Source organism: Pseudophryne corroboree, chromosome 1, assembly GCF_028390025.1.
Source record: "Pseudophryne corroboree isolate aPseCor3 chromosome 1, aPseCor3.hap2, whole genome shotgun sequence".
Lineage (NCBI taxonomy): Eukaryota > Metazoa > Chordata > Amphibia > Anura > Myobatrachidae > Pseudophryne > Pseudophryne corroboree.
The window spans coordinates 511797400-511812737 of NC_086444.1; the positions used below are offsets into that span (position 1 = coordinate 511797400).

The window sequence follows — 15338 nt, forward strand, 5'->3', positions numbered from 1 at the left end:
GGTTTCATGTGTCAGGATGGCCGAGCGGTCTAAGGCGCTGAGTGGCCTGGGTTCAAATCCCACTTCTGACAATGTTATTCATTTTCTTCTTTGCTCTACAGTTTCTATTTCTTGTTACTTGTGAAAAGATTGGCTTTAGAATTAGACAAACACTCACTGCAAATCTCTTTCAATTTACAACATAAAAAATGCATCAATTATTTCATTATTTCCCATGTTGCAATAAAAGATCAGATTGTATTCTCCCTGGATAAAAGAGCTTGAAACCAACCACATATGTGTATATCATATTATTTTTATTATTTGATCCACAATTCTTTATTTACAGAGGTAGCAAAATAAAATATCTCACAAATTCAGAATGAGGGCTCCATATCTTTGGCTTAAGAAAACTGCTCTTCTCAGCCAATGGTCATGAACAGAAACCCCACTGGGGTCCACTACAATGGCATCCAATCAAACCCATGAGCTAAATTAAGTAGCCAGTTTGTGCAAGATTCACAAATTAAATTTCATTGCTGAGTTAAAATCCATTAGAGAACAAACTCTAGACACTTGGATTCCAACCCTGAACATGGAAAACAAAACTTACTTTTATTGTAACGCCAACTAGAAACCTCTTTAAAATTAATGGAAAAGCAATTCATATTTAATTTTTAAATTAACAGTTTTAATAGCAACATTGTCATTGTAACTATAGATAGGTTATTTCATAATATACATCTTTTCAAACAGCATTGGTTTCATGTGTCAGGATGGCCGAGCGGTCTAAGGCTCTGCGTTCAGGTTGCAGTCTCCTCTGGAGGCGTGGGTTCAAATCCCACTTTTGACAGTGTTATTCATTTTCTTCTTTGCTCTACAGTTTCTATTTCTTGTTACTTGTGAAAAGATTGACTTTAGAATTAGACAAACACTCACTGCAAATCTCTTTCAATTTACAACATAAAAAATGCATCAATTATTTCATTATTTCCCATGTTGCAATAAAAGATCAGATTGTATTCTCCCTGGATAAAAGAACTTGAAACCAACCACATATGTGTATATCATATTATTTTTATTATTTTATCCACAATTCTTTATTTACAGAGGTAGCAAAATAAAATATCTCACAAATTCAGAATGAGGGCTCCATATCTTTGGCTTAAGAAAACTGCTCTTCTCAGCCAATGGTCATGAACAGAAACCCCACTGGGGTCCACTACACTGGCATCCAATCAAACCCATGAGCTAAATTAAGTAGCCAGTTTGTGCAAGATTCACAAATTTCATTTCATTGCTGAGTTAAAATCCATTAGAGAACAAACTCTAGACACTTGGATTCCAACCCTGAACATGGAAAACAAAACTTACTTTTATTGTAACGCCAACTAGAAACCTCTTTAAAATTAATGGAAAAGCAATTCATATCTAGTTTTTAAATTAACAGTTTTAATAGCTACATTGTCATTGTAACTATAGATAGGTTATTTCATAATATACATCTTTTAAAAAAGTAGTTGTTTCATGTGTCAGGATGGCCGAGCGGTCTAAGGCACTACGTTAAGGTCGCAGTCTCCTCTGGAGGCGTGGGTTCAAATCCCACTTCTGACAATGTTATTAATTTTCTTCTTTGCTCTACAGTTTCTATTTCTTGTTACTTGTGAAAAGATTGACTTTAGAATTAGACTTACACTCACTGCAAATCTCTTTCAATTTACAACATAAAAAATGCATCAATTATTTCATTATTTCCCATGTTGCAATAGAAGATCAGATTGTATTCTCTCTGGATAAAAGAGCTTGAAACCAACCACATATGTGTATATCATATTATTTTTATTATTTGATCCACAATTCTTTATTTACAGAGGTAGCAAAATAAAATATCTCACAAATTCAGAATGAGGGCTCCATATCTTTGGCTTAAGAAAACTGCTCTTCTCAGCCAATGGTCATGAACAGAAACCTCACTGGGGTCCACTACAATGGCATCCAATCAAACCCATGAGCTAAATTAAGTAGCCAGTTTGTGCAAGATTCACAAATTTCATTTCATTGCTGAGTTAAAATCCATTAGAGAACAAACTCTAGACACTTGGATTCCAACCCTGAACATGGAAAACAAAACTTACTTTTATTGTAACGCCAACTAGAAACCTCTTTAAAATGAATGGAAAAGCAATTCATATCTAGTTTTTAAATTAACAGTTTTAATAGCTACATTGTCATTGTAACTATAGATAGGTTATTTCATAATATACATCTTTTCAAAAAGCAGTGGTTTCATGTGTCAGGATGGCCGAGCGGTCTAAGGCGTTGCGTTCAGGTCGCAGTCTCCTCTGGAGGCGTGGGTTCAAATCCCACTTCTGACAGTGTTATTCATTTTCTTCTTTGCTCTACAGTTTCTATTTCTTGTTACTTGTGAAAAGATTGACTTTAGAATTAGACAAACACTCACTGCAAATCTCTTTCAATTTACAACATAAAAAATGCATCAATTATTTCATTATTTCCCATGTTGCAATAAAAGATCAGATTGTATTCTTCCTGGATAAAAGAGCTTGAAACCAACCACATATGTGTATATCATATTATTTTTATTATTTTATCCACAATTCTTTATTTACAGAGGTAGCAAAATAAAATATCTCACAAATTCAGAATGAGGGCTCCATATCTTTGGCTTAAGAAAACTGCTCTTCTCAGCCAATGGTCATGAACAGAAACCTCACTGGGGTCCACTACAATGGCATCCAATCAAACCCATGAGCTAAATTAAGTAGCCAGTTTGTGCAAGATTCACAAATTTCATTTCATTGCTGAGTTAAAATCCATTAGAGAACAAACTCTAGACACTTGGATTCCAACCCTGAACATGGAAAACAAAACTTACTTTTATTGTAACGCCAACTAGAAACCTCTTTAAAATGAATGGAAAAGCAATTCATATTTATTTTTTAAATTAACAGTTTTAATAGCAACATTGTCATTGTAACTATAGATAGGTTATTTCATAATATACATCTTTTCAAAAAGCAGTGGTTTCATGTGTCAGGATGGCCGAGCGGTCTAAGGCGCTGAGTGGCCTGGGTTCAAATCCCACTTCTGACAATGTTATTCATTTTCTTCTTTGCTCTACAGTTTCTATTTCTTGTTACTTGTGAAAAGATTGACTTTAGAATTAGACTTACACTCACTGCAAATCTCTTTCAATTTACAACATAAAAAATGCATCAATTATTTCATTATTTCCCATGTTGCAATAGAAGATCAGATTGTATTCTCTCTGGATAAAAGAGCTTGAAACCAACCACATATGTGTATATCATATTATTTTTATTATTTGATCCACAATTCTTTATTTACAGAGGTAGCAAAATAAAATATCTCACAAATTCAGAATGAGGGCTCTATATATTTGGCTTAAGAAAACTGCTCTTCTCAGCCAATGGTCATGAACAGAAACCCCACTGGGGTCCACTACAATGGCATCCAATCAAACCCATGAGCTAAATTAAGTAGCCAGTTTGTGCAAGATTCACAAATTTAATTTCATTGCTGAGTTAAAATCCATTAGAGAACAAACTCTAGACACTTGGATTCCAACCCTGAACATGGAAAACAAAACTTACTTTTATTGTAACGCCAACTAGAAACCTCTTTAAAATGAATGGAAAAGCAATTCATATCTAGTTTTTAAATTAACAGTTTTAATAGCTACATTGTCATTGTAACTATAGATAGGTTATTTCATAATATACATCTTTTCAAAAAGCAGTGGTTTCATGTGTCAGGATGGCCGAGCGGTCTAAGGCGCTGCGTTCAGGTTGCAGTCTCCTCTGGAGGCGTGGGTTCAAATCCCACTTCTGACAGTGTTATTCATTTTCTTCTTTGCTCTACAGTTTCTATTTCTTGTTACTTGTGAAAAGATTGACTTTAGAATTAGACAAACACTCACTGCAAATCTCTTTCAATTTACAACATAAAAAATGCATCAATTATTTCATTATTTCCCATGTTGCAATAAAAGATCAGATTGTATTCTTCCTGGATAAAAGAGCTTGAAACCAACCACACATGTGTATATCATATTATTTTTATTATTTTATCCACAATTCTTTATTTACAGAGGTAGCAAAATAAAATATCTCACAAATTCAGAATGAGGGCTCCATATCTTCGGCTTAAGAAAACTGCTCTTCTCAGCCAATGGTCATGAACAAAAACCCCACTGGGGTCCACTACATTGGCATCCAATCGAACCCATGAGCTAAATTAAATAACCAGTTTGTGCAAGATTCACAAATTTCATTTCATTGCTGAGTTAAAATCCATTAGAGAACAAACTCTAGACACTTGGATTCCAACCCTGAACATGGAAAACAAAACTTACTTTTATTGTAACGCTAACTAGAAACCTCTTTAAAATGAATGGAAAAGCAATTCATATTTAGTTTTTAAATTAACAGTTTTAATAGCAACATTGTCATTGTAAGTATAGATAGGTTATTTCATAATATACATCTTTTCAAAAAGTAGCGGTTTCAAGTGTCAGGATGGCCGAGCGGTCTAAGGCGCTGCGTTCAGGTCGCAGTCTCCTCTGGAGGCGTGGGTTCAAATCCCACTTCTGACAATGTTATTTATTTTCTTCTTTGCTCTACAGTTTCTATTTCTTGTTACTTGTGAAAAGATTGACTTTAGAATTAGACTTACACTCACTGCAAATCTCTTTCAATTTACAACATAAAAAATGCATCAATTATTTCATTATTTCCCATGTTGCAATAAAAGATCAGATTGTATTCTCCCTGGATAAAAGAGCTTGAAACAAACCACATATGTGTATATCATATTATTTTTATTATTTTATCCACAATTCTTTATTTACAGAGGTAGCAAAATAAAATATCTCACAAATTCAGAATGAGGGCTCCATATCTTTGGCTTAAAAAAACTGCTCTTCTCAGCCAATGGTCATGAACAGAAACCCCACTGGGGTCCACTACAATGGCATCCAATCAAACCCATGAGCTAAATTAAGTAGCCAGTTTGTGCAAGATTCACAAATTTAATTTCATTGCTGAGTTAAAATCCATTAGAGAACAAACTCTAGACACTTGGATTCCAACCCTGAACAAGGAAAACAAAACTTACTTTTATTGTAACGCCAACTAGAAACCTCTTTAAAATGAATGGAAAAGCAATTCATATTTATTTTTTAAATTAACAGTTTTAATAGCAACATTGTCATTGTAACTATAGTTAGGTTATTTCATAATATACATCTTTTCAAAAAGCAGTGGTTTCATGTGTCAGGATGGCCGAGCGGTCTAAGGCGCTGAGTGGCCTGGGTTCAAATCCCACTTCTGACAATGTTATTCATTTTCTTCTTTGCTCTACAGTTTCTATTTCTTGTTACTTGTGAAAAGATTGACTTTAGAATTAGACTTACACTCACTGCAAATCTCTTTCAATTTACAACATAAAAAATGCATCAATTATTTCATTATTTCCCATGTTGCAATAGAAGATCAGATTGTATTCTCTCTGGATAAAAGAGCTTGAAACCAACCACATATGTGTATATCATATTATTTTTATTATTTGATCCACAATTCTTTATTTACAGAGGTAGCAAAATAAAATATCTCACAAATTCAGAATGAGGGCTCTATATATTTGGCTTAAGAAAACTGCTCTTCTCAGCCAATGGTCATGAACAGAAACCCCACTGGGGTCCACTACAATGGCATCCAATCAAACCCATGAGCTAAATTAAGTAGCCAGTTTGTGCAAGATTCACAAATTTAATTTCATTGCTGAGTTAAAATCCATTAGAGAACAAACTCTAGACACTTGGATTCCAACCCTGAACATGGAAAACAAAACTTACTTTTATTGTAACGCCAACTAGAAACCTCTTTAAAATGAATGGAAAAGCAATTCATATCTAGTTTTTAAATTAACAGTTTTAATAGCTACATTGTCATTGTAACTATAGATAGGTTATTTCATAATATACATCTTTTCAAAAAGCAGTGGTTTCATGTGTCAGGATGGCCGAGCGGTCTAAGGCGCTGCGTTCAGGTTGCAGTCTCCTCTGGAGGCGTGGGTTCAAATCCCACTTCTGACAGTGTTATTCATTTTCTTCTTTGCTCTACAGTTTCTATTTCTTGTTACTTGTGAAAAGATTGACTTTAGAATTAGACAAACACTCACTGCAAATCTCTTTCAATTTACAACATAAAAAATGCATCAATTATTTCATTATTTCCCATGTTGCAATAAAAGATCAGATTGTATTCTTCCTGGATAAAAGAGCTTGAAACCAACCACACATGTGTATATCATATTATTTTTATTATTTTATCCACAATTCTTTATTTACAGAGGTAGCAAAATAAAATATCTCACAAATTCAGAATGAGGGCTCCATATCTTCGGCTTAAGAAAACTGCTCTTCTCAGCCAATGGTCATGAACAAAAACCCCACTGGGGTCCACTACATTGGCATCCAATCGAACCCATGAGCTAAATTAAATAACCAGTTTGTGCAAGATTCACAAATTTCATTTCATTGCTGAGTTAAAATCCATTAGAGAACAAACTCTAGACACTTGGATTCCAACCCTGAACATGGAAAACAAAACTTACTTTTATTGTAACGCTAACTAGAAACCTCTTTAAAATGAATGGAAAAGCAATTCATATTTAGTTTTTAAATTAACAGTTTTAATAGCAACATTGTCATTGTAAGTATAGATAGGTTATTTCATAATATACATCTTTTCAAAAAGTAGCGGTTTCAAGTGTCAGGATGGCCGAGCGGTCTAAGGCGCTGCGTTCAGGTCGCAGTCTCCTCTGGAGGCGTGGGTTCAAATCCCACTTCTGACAATGTTATTTATTTTCTTCTTTGCTCTACAGTTTCTATTTCTTGTTACTTGTGAAAAGATTGACTTTAGAATTAGACTTACACTCACTGCAAATCTCTTTCAATTTACAACATAAAAAATGCATCAATTATTTCATTATTTCCCATGTTGCAATAAAAGATCAGATTGTATTCTCCCTGGATAAAAGAGCTTGAAACAAACCACATATGTGTATATCATATTATTTTTATTATTTTATCCACAATTCTTTATTTACAGAGGTAGCAAAATAAAATATCTCACAAATTCAGAATGAGGGCTCCATATCTTTGGCTTAAAAAAACTGCTCTTCTCAGCCAATGGTCATGAACAGAAACCCCACTGGGGTCCACTACAATGGCATCCAATCAAACCCATGAGCTAAATTAAGTAGCCAGTTTGTGCAAGATTCACAAATTTAATTTCATTGCTGAGTTAAAATCCATTAGAGAACAAACTCTAGACACTTGGATTCCAACCCTGAACAAGGAAAACAAAACTTACTTTTATTGTAACGCCAACTAGAAACCTCTTTAAAATGAATGGAAAAGCAATTCATATTTATTTTTTAAATTAACAGTTTTAATAGCAACATTGTCATTGTAACTATAGTTAGGTTATTTCATAATATACATCTTTTCAAAAAGCAGTGGTTTCATGTGTCAGGATGGCCGAGCGGTCTAAGGCGCTGAGTGGCCTGGGTTCAAATCCCACTTCTGACAATGTTATTCATTTTCTTCTTTGCTCTACAGTTTCTATTTCTTGTTACTTGTGAAAAGATTGGCTTTAGAATTAGACAAACACTCACTGCAAATCTCTTTCAATTTACAACATAAAAAATGCATCAATTATTTCATTATTTCCCATGTTGCAATAAAAGATCAGATTGTATTCTCCCTGGATAAAAGAGCTTGAAACCAACCACATATGTGTATATCATATTATTTTTATTATTTGATCCACAATTCTTTGTTTACAGAGGTAGCAAAATAAAATATCTCACAAATTCAGAATGAGGGCTCCATATCTTTGGCTTAAGAAAACTGCTCTTCTCAGCCAATGGTCATGAACAGAAACCCCACTGGGGTCCACTACAATGGCATCCAATCGAACCCATGAGCTAAATTAAATAACCAGTTTGTGCAAGATTCACAAATTTAATTTCATTGCTGAGTTAAAATCCATTAGAGAACAAACTCTAGACACTTGGATTCCAACCCTGAACATGGAAAACAAAACATACTTTTATTGTAACGCCAACTAGAAACCTCTTTAAAATGAATGAAAAAGCAATTCATATTTAGTTTTTAAATTAACAGTTTTAATAGCAACATTGTCATTGTAACTATAGATAGGTTATTTCATAATATACATCTTTTAAAAAAGTAGTTGTTTCATGTGTCAGGATGGCCGAGCGGTCTAAGGCGCTGCGTTCAGGTCGCAGTCTCCTCTGGAGGCGTGGGTTCAAATCCCACTTCTGACAATGTTATTCATTTTCTTCTTTGCTCTACAGTTTCTATTTCTTGTTACTTGTGAAAAGATTGACTTTAGAATTAAACTTACACTCACTGCAAATCTCTTTCAATTTACAACATAAAAAATGCATCAATTATTTCATTATTTCCCATGTTGCAATAAAAGATCAGATTGTATTCTCCCTGGATAAAAGAGCTTGAAACCAACCACATATGTGTATATCATATTATTTTTATTATTTGATCCACAATTCTTTATTTACAGAGGTAGCAAAATAAAATATCTCACAAATTCAGAATGAGGGCTCCATATCTTTGGCTTAAGAAAACTGCTCTTCTCAGCCAATGGTCATGAACAGAAACCCCACTGGGGTCCACTACAATGTCATCCAATCAAACCCATGAGCTAAATTAAGGAGCCAGTTTGTGCAAGATTCACAAATTTCATTTCATTGCTGAGTTAAAATCCATTAGAGAACAAACTCTAGACACTTGGATTCCAACCCTGAACATGGAAAACAAAACTTACTTTTATTGTAACGCCAACTAGAAACCTCTTTAAAATGAATGGAAAAGCAATTCATATCTAGTTTTTAAATTAACAGTTTTAATAGCAACATTGTCATTGTAACTATAGGTAGGTTATTTCATAATATACATCTTTTCAAAAAGCAGTGGTTTCATGTGTCAGGATGGCCGAGCGGTCTAAGGCGCTGCGTTCAGGTCGCAGTCTCCTCTGGAGGCGTGGGTTCAAATCCCACTTCTGACAATGTTATTCATTTTCTTCTTTGCTCTACAGTTTCTATTTCTTGTTACTTGTGAAAAGATTGACTTTAGAATTAGACTTACACTCACTGCAAATCTCTTTCAATTTACAACAGAAAAAATGCATCAATTATTTCATTATTTCCCATGTTGCAATAAAAGATCAGATTGTATTCTCCCTGGATAAAAGAACTTGAAACCAACCACATATGTGTATATCATATTATTTTTATTATTTTATCCACAATTCTTTATTTACAGAGGTAGCAAAATAAAATATCTCACAAATTCAGAATGAGGGTTCCATATCTTTGGCTTAAGAAAACTGCTCTTCTCAGCCAATGGTCATGAACAGAAACCCCACTGGGGTCCACTACAATGGCATCCAATCAAACCCATGAGCTAAATTAAGTAGCCAGTTTGTGCAAGATTCACAAATTTCATTTCATTGCTGAGTTAAAATCCATTAGAGAACAAACTCTAGACACTTGGATTCCAACCCTGAACATGGAAAACAAAACTTACTTTTATTGTAACGCCAACTAGAAACCTCTTTAAAATTAATGGAAAAGCAATTCATATCTAGTTTTTAAATTAACAGTTTTAATAGCTACATTGTCATTGTAACTATAGATATGTTATTTCATAATATACATCTTTTCAAAAAGCAGTGGTTTCATGTGTCAGGATGGTCGAGCGGTCTAAGGCGCTGCGTTCAGGTCGCAGTCTCCTCTGGAGGCATGGGTTCAAATCCCGCTTCTGACAATGTTATTCATTTTCTTCTTTGCTCTACAGTTTCTATTTCTTGTTACTTGTGAAAAGATTGACTTTAGAATTAAACAAACACTCACTGCAAATCTCTTTCAATTTACAACATAAAAAATGCATCAATTATTTCATTATTTCCCATGTTGCAATAAAAGATCAGATTGTATTCTTCTTGGATAAAAGAGCTTGAAACCAACCACATATGTGTATATCATATTATTTTTATTATTTTATCCACAATTCTTTATTTACAGAGGTAGCAAAATAAAATATCTCACAAATTCAGAATGAGGGCTCCATATCTTTGGCTTAAGAAAACTGCTCTTCTCAGCCAATGGTCATGAACAGAAACCCCACTGGGGTCCACTACAATGGCATCCAATCAAACCCATGAGCTAAATTAAGTAGCCAGTTTGTGCAAGATTCACAAATTTCATTTCATTGCTGAGTTAAAATCCATTAGAGAACAAACTCTAGACACTTGGATTCCAACCCTGAACATGGAAAACAAAACTTACTTTTATTGTAACGCCAACTAGAAACCTCTTTAAAATGAATGGAAAAGCAATTCATATTTATTTTTTAAATTAACAGTTTTAATAGCAACATTGTCATTGTAACTATAGATAGGTTATTTCATAATATACATCTTTTCAAAAAGCAGTGGTTTCATGTGTCAGGATGGCCGAGCGGTCTAAGGCGCTGAGTGGCCTGGGTTCAAATCCCACTTCTGACAATGTTATTCATTTTCTTCTTTGCTCTACAGTTTCTATTTCTTGTTACTTGTGAAAAGATTGACTTTAGAATTAGACAAACACTCACTGCAAATCTCTTTCAATTTACAACATAAAAAATGCATCAATTATTTCATTATTTCCCATGTTGCAATAAAAGATTAGATTGTATTCTCCCTGGATAAAAGAGCTTGAAACCAACCACATATGTGTATATCATATTATTTTTATTATTTGATCCACAATTCATTATTTACAGAGGTAGCAAAATAAAATATCTCACAAATTCAGAATGAGGGCTCCATATCTTTGGCTTAAGAAAACTGCTCTTCTCAGCCAATGGTCATGAACAGAAACCCCACTGAGGTCCACTACAATGGCATCCAATCAAACCCATGAGCTAAATTAAGTAGCCAGTTTGTGCAAGATTCACAAATTTCATTTCATTGCTGAGTTAAAATCCATTAGAGAACAAACTCTAGACACTTGGATTCCAACCCTGAACATGGAAAACAAAACTTACTTTTATTGTAACGCCAACTAGAAACCTCTTTAAAATTAATGGAAAAGCAATTCATATCTAGTTTTTAAATTAACAGTTTTAATAGCTACATTGTCATTGTAACTATAGATAGGTTATTTCATAATATACATCTTTTTAAAAAGGAGTGGTTTCATGTGTGAGGATGGCCGAGCGGTCTAAGGCGCTGCGTGGCCTGGGTTCAAATCCCACTTCTGACAATGTTATTCATTTTCTTCTTTGCTCTACAGCATGGGTCTTCATCCTGTGGCCCTCCAGCTGCTGTGAAACTACACATCCCAGCATGCCCAGCCACAGTTTTGCTATTAAGGTATGCTAAAACTGAGGCAGGGCATGCTGGGATGTGTAGTTCCACAGCAGCTGGAGGGTCGCAGGTTGAAGACCCATGCTCTACAGTTTCTATTTCTTGTTACTTGTGAAAAGATTGACTTTAGAATTAGACTTACACTCACTGCAAATCTCTTTCAATTTACAACATAAAAAATGCATCAATTATTTCATTATTTCCCATGTTGCAATAAAAGATCAGATTGTATTCTCCCTGGATAAAAGAGCTTGAAACCAACCACATATGTGTATATCATATTATTTTTATTATTTGATCCACAATTCTTTATTTACAGAGGTAGCAAAATAAAATATCTCACAAATTCAGAATGAGGGCTCCATATCTTTGGCTTAAGAAAACTGCTCTTCTCAGCCAATGGTCATGAACAGAAACCCCACTGGGGTCCACTAAATTGGCATCCAATCAAACCCATGAGCTAAATTAAGTAGCCAGTTTGTGCAAGATTCACAAATTTCATTTCATTGCTGAGTTAAAATCCATTAGGGAACAAACTCTAGACACTTGGATTCCAACCCTGAACATGGAAAACAAAACTTACTTTTATTGTAACGCCAACTAGAAACCTCTTTAAAATGAATGGAAAAGCAATTCATATCTAGTTTTTAAATTAACAGTTTTAATAGCAACATTGTCATTGTAACTATAGATAGGTTATTTCATACTATACATCTTTTCAAAAAGCAGGGGTTTCATGTGTCAGGATGGCCGAGCGGTCTAAGGCTCTGCGTTCAGGTTGCAGTCTCCTCTGGAGGCGTGGGTTCAAATCCCACTTTTGACAGTGTTATTCATTTTCTTCTTTGCTCTACAGTTTCTATTTCTTGTTACTTGTGAAAAGATTGACTTTAGAATTAGACAAACACTCACTGCAAATCTCTTTCAATTTACAACATAAAAAATGCATCAATTATTTCATTATTTCCCATGTTGCAATAAAAGATCAGATTGTATTCTCCCTGGATAAAAGAACTTGAAACCAACCACATATGTGTATATCATATTATTTTTATTATTTTATCCACAATTCTTTATTTACAGAGGTAGCAAAATAAAATATCTCACAAATTCAGAATGAGGGCTCCATATCTTTGGCTTAAGAAAACTGCTCTTCTCAGCCAATGGTCATGAACAGAAACCCCACTGGGGTCCACTACAATGGCATCCAATCAAACCCATGAGCTAAATTAAGTAGCCAGTTTGTGCAAGATTCACAAATTTCATTTCATTGCTGAGTTAAAATCCATTAGAGAACAAACTCTAGACACTTGGATTCCAACCCTGAACATGGAAAACAAAACTTACTTTTATTGTAACGCCAACTAGAAACCTCTTTAAAATTAATGGAAAAGCAATTCATATCTAGTTTTTAAATTAACAGTTTTAATAGCTACATTGTCATTGTAACTATAGATAGGTTATTTCATAATATACATCTTTTAAAAAAGTAGTTGTTTCATGTGTCAGGATGGCCGAGCGGTCTAAGGCGCTACGTTAAGGTCGCAGTCTCCTCTGGAGGCGTGGGTTCAAATCCCACTTCTGACAATGTTATTAATTTTCTTCTTTGCTCTACAGTTTCTATTTCTTGTTACTTGTGAAAAGATTGACTTTAGAATTAGACTTACACTCACTGCAAATCTCTTTCAATTTACAACATAAAAAATGCATCAATTATTTCATTATTTCCCATGTTGCAATAGAAGATCAGATTGTATTCTCTCTGGATAAAAGAGCTTGAAACCAACCACATATGTGTATATCATATTATTTTTATTATTTGATCCACAATTCTTTATTTACAGAGGTAGCAAAATAAAATATCTCACAAATTCAGAATGAGGGCTCCATATCTTTGGCTTAAGAAAACTGCTCTTCTCAGCCAATGGTCATGAACAGAAACCCCACTGGGGTCCACTACAATGGCATCCAATCAAACCCATGAGCTAAATTAAGTAGCCAGTTTGTGCAAGATTCACAAATTTCATTTCATTGCTGAGTTAAAATCCATTAGAGAACAAACTCTAGACACTTGGATTCCAACCCTGAACATGGAAAACAAAACTTACTTTTATTGTAACGCCAACTAGAAACCTCTTTAAAATGAATGGAAAAGCAATTCATATTTAGTTTTTAAATTAACAGTTTTAATAGCTACATTGTCATTGTAACTATAGATAGGTTATTTCATAATATACATCTTTTCAAAAAGCAGTGGTTTCATGTGTCAGGATGGCCGAGCGGTCTAAGGCGTTGCGTTCAGGTCGCAGTCTCCTCTGGAGGCGTGGGTTCAAATCCCACTTCTGACAGTGTTATTCATTTTCTTCTTTGCTCTACAGTTTCTATTTCTTGTTACTTGTGAAAAGATTGACTTTAGAATTAGACAAACACTCACTGCAAATCTCTTTCAATTTACAACATAAAAAATGCATCAATTATTTCATTATTTCCCATGTTGCAATAAAAGATCAGATTGTATTCTTCCTGGATAAAAGAGCTTGAAACCAACCACATATGTGTATATCATATTATTTTTATTATTTTATCCACAATTCTTTATTTACAGAGGTAGCAAAATAAAATATCTCACAAATTCAGAATGAGGGCTCCATATCTTTGGCTTAAGAAAACTGCTCTTCTCAGCCAATGGTCATGAACAGAAACCTCACTGGGGTCCACTACAATGGCATCCAATCAAACCCATGAGCTAAATTAAGTAGCCAGTTTGTGCAAGATTCACAAATTTCATTTCATTGCTGAGTTAAAATCCATTAGAGAACAAACTCTAGACACTTGGATTCCAACCCTGAACATGGAAAACAAAACTTACTTTTATTGTAACGCCAACTAGAAACCTCTTTAAAATGAATGGAAAAGCAATTCATATTTATTTTTTAAATTAACAGTTTTAATAGCAACATTGTCATTGTAACTATAGATAGGTTATTTCATAATATGCATCTTTTCAAAAAGCAGTGGTTTCATGTGTCAGGATGGCCGAGCGGTCTAAGGCGCTGAGTGGCCTGGGTTCAAATCCCACTTCTGACAATGTTATTCATTTTCTTCTTTGCTCTACAGTTTCTATTTCTTGTTACTTGTGAAAAGATTGACTTTAGAATTAGACAAACACTCACTGCAAATCTCTTTCAATTTACAACATAAAAAATGCATCAATTATTTCATTATTTCCCATGTTGCAATAAAAGATTAGATTGTATTCTCCCTGGATAAAAGAGCTTGAAACCAACCACATATGTGTATATCATATTATTTTTATTATTTGATCCACAATTCATTATTTACAGAGGTAGCAAAATAAAATATCTCACAAATTCAGAATGAGGGCTCCATATCTTTGGCTTAAGAAAACTGCTCTTCTCAGCCAATGGTCATGAACAGAAACCCCACTGAGGTCCACTACAATGGCATCCAATCAAACCCATGAGCTAAATTAAGTAGCCAGTTTGTGCAAGATTCACAAATTTCATTTCATTGCTGAGTTAAAATCCATTAGAGAACAAACTCTAGACACTTGGATTCCAACCCTGAACATGGAAAACAAAACTTACTTTTATTGTAACGCCAACTAGAAACCTCTTTAAAATTAATGGAAAAGCAATTCATATCTAGTTTTTAAATTAACAGTTTTAATAGCTACATTGTCATTGTAACTATAGATAGGTTATTTCATAATATACATCTTTTTAAAAAGGAGTGGTTTCATGTGTGAGGATGGCCGAGCGGTCTAAGGCGCTGCGTGGCCTGGGTTCAAATCCCACTTCTGACAATGTTATTCATTTTCTTCTTTGCTCTACAGCATGG

The 15338-nt window shown here is 34.2% G+C and overlaps 13 non-coding genes across 13 annotated transcripts; all 13 read left to right on the forward strand.

Annotated features, from left to right (window-relative positions):
- Positions 1–749: 749 nt before the first annotated feature.
- On the forward strand, positions 750–832 carry TRNAL-CAG (transfer RNA leucine (anticodon CAG)). Its single transcript has one exon. It is a non-coding gene; the product is annotated as a tRNA-Leu (tRNA).
- A 678-nt stretch (positions 833–1510) lies between these two features.
- TRNAL-AAG (transfer RNA leucine (anticodon AAG)) lies at positions 1511–1593 on the forward strand. The gene has a single exon. It is a non-coding gene; the product is annotated as a tRNA-Leu (tRNA).
- Positions 1594–2271: 678 nt separating this feature from the next.
- Positions 2272–2354, forward strand: TRNAL-CAG (transfer RNA leucine (anticodon CAG)). The gene has a single exon. It is a non-coding gene; the product is annotated as a tRNA-Leu (tRNA).
- A 1417-nt stretch (positions 2355–3771) lies between these two features.
- On the forward strand, positions 3772–3854 carry TRNAL-CAG (transfer RNA leucine (anticodon CAG)). Its single transcript has one exon. It is a non-coding gene; the product is annotated as a tRNA-Leu (tRNA).
- Positions 3855–4532: 678 nt separating this feature from the next.
- On the forward strand, positions 4533–4615 carry TRNAL-CAG (transfer RNA leucine (anticodon CAG)). The gene has a single exon. It is a non-coding gene; the product is annotated as a tRNA-Leu (tRNA).
- A 1417-nt stretch (positions 4616–6032) lies between these two features.
- TRNAL-CAG (transfer RNA leucine (anticodon CAG)) lies at positions 6033–6115 on the forward strand. The gene has a single exon. It is a non-coding gene; the product is annotated as a tRNA-Leu (tRNA).
- A 678-nt stretch (positions 6116–6793) lies between these two features.
- On the forward strand, positions 6794–6876 carry TRNAL-CAG (transfer RNA leucine (anticodon CAG)). Its single transcript has one exon. It is a non-coding gene; the product is annotated as a tRNA-Leu (tRNA).
- A 1417-nt stretch (positions 6877–8293) lies between these two features.
- Positions 8294–8376, forward strand: TRNAL-CAG (transfer RNA leucine (anticodon CAG)). The gene has a single exon. It is a non-coding gene; the product is annotated as a tRNA-Leu (tRNA).
- A 678-nt stretch (positions 8377–9054) lies between these two features.
- TRNAL-CAG (transfer RNA leucine (anticodon CAG)) lies at positions 9055–9137 on the forward strand. Its single transcript has one exon. It is a non-coding gene; the product is annotated as a tRNA-Leu (tRNA).
- A 678-nt stretch (positions 9138–9815) lies between these two features.
- Positions 9816–9898, forward strand: TRNAL-CAG (transfer RNA leucine (anticodon CAG)). The gene has a single exon. It is a non-coding gene; the product is annotated as a tRNA-Leu (tRNA).
- A 2322-nt stretch (positions 9899–12220) lies between these two features.
- On the forward strand, positions 12221–12303 carry TRNAL-CAG (transfer RNA leucine (anticodon CAG)). The gene has a single exon. It is a non-coding gene; the product is annotated as a tRNA-Leu (tRNA).
- Positions 12304–12981: 678 nt separating this feature from the next.
- On the forward strand, positions 12982–13064 carry TRNAL-AAG (transfer RNA leucine (anticodon AAG)). Its single transcript has one exon. It is a non-coding gene; the product is annotated as a tRNA-Leu (tRNA).
- Positions 13065–13742: 678 nt separating this feature from the next.
- TRNAL-CAG (transfer RNA leucine (anticodon CAG)) lies at positions 13743–13825 on the forward strand. Its single transcript has one exon. It is a non-coding gene; the product is annotated as a tRNA-Leu (tRNA).
- Positions 13826–15338: the final 1513 nt, after the last annotated feature.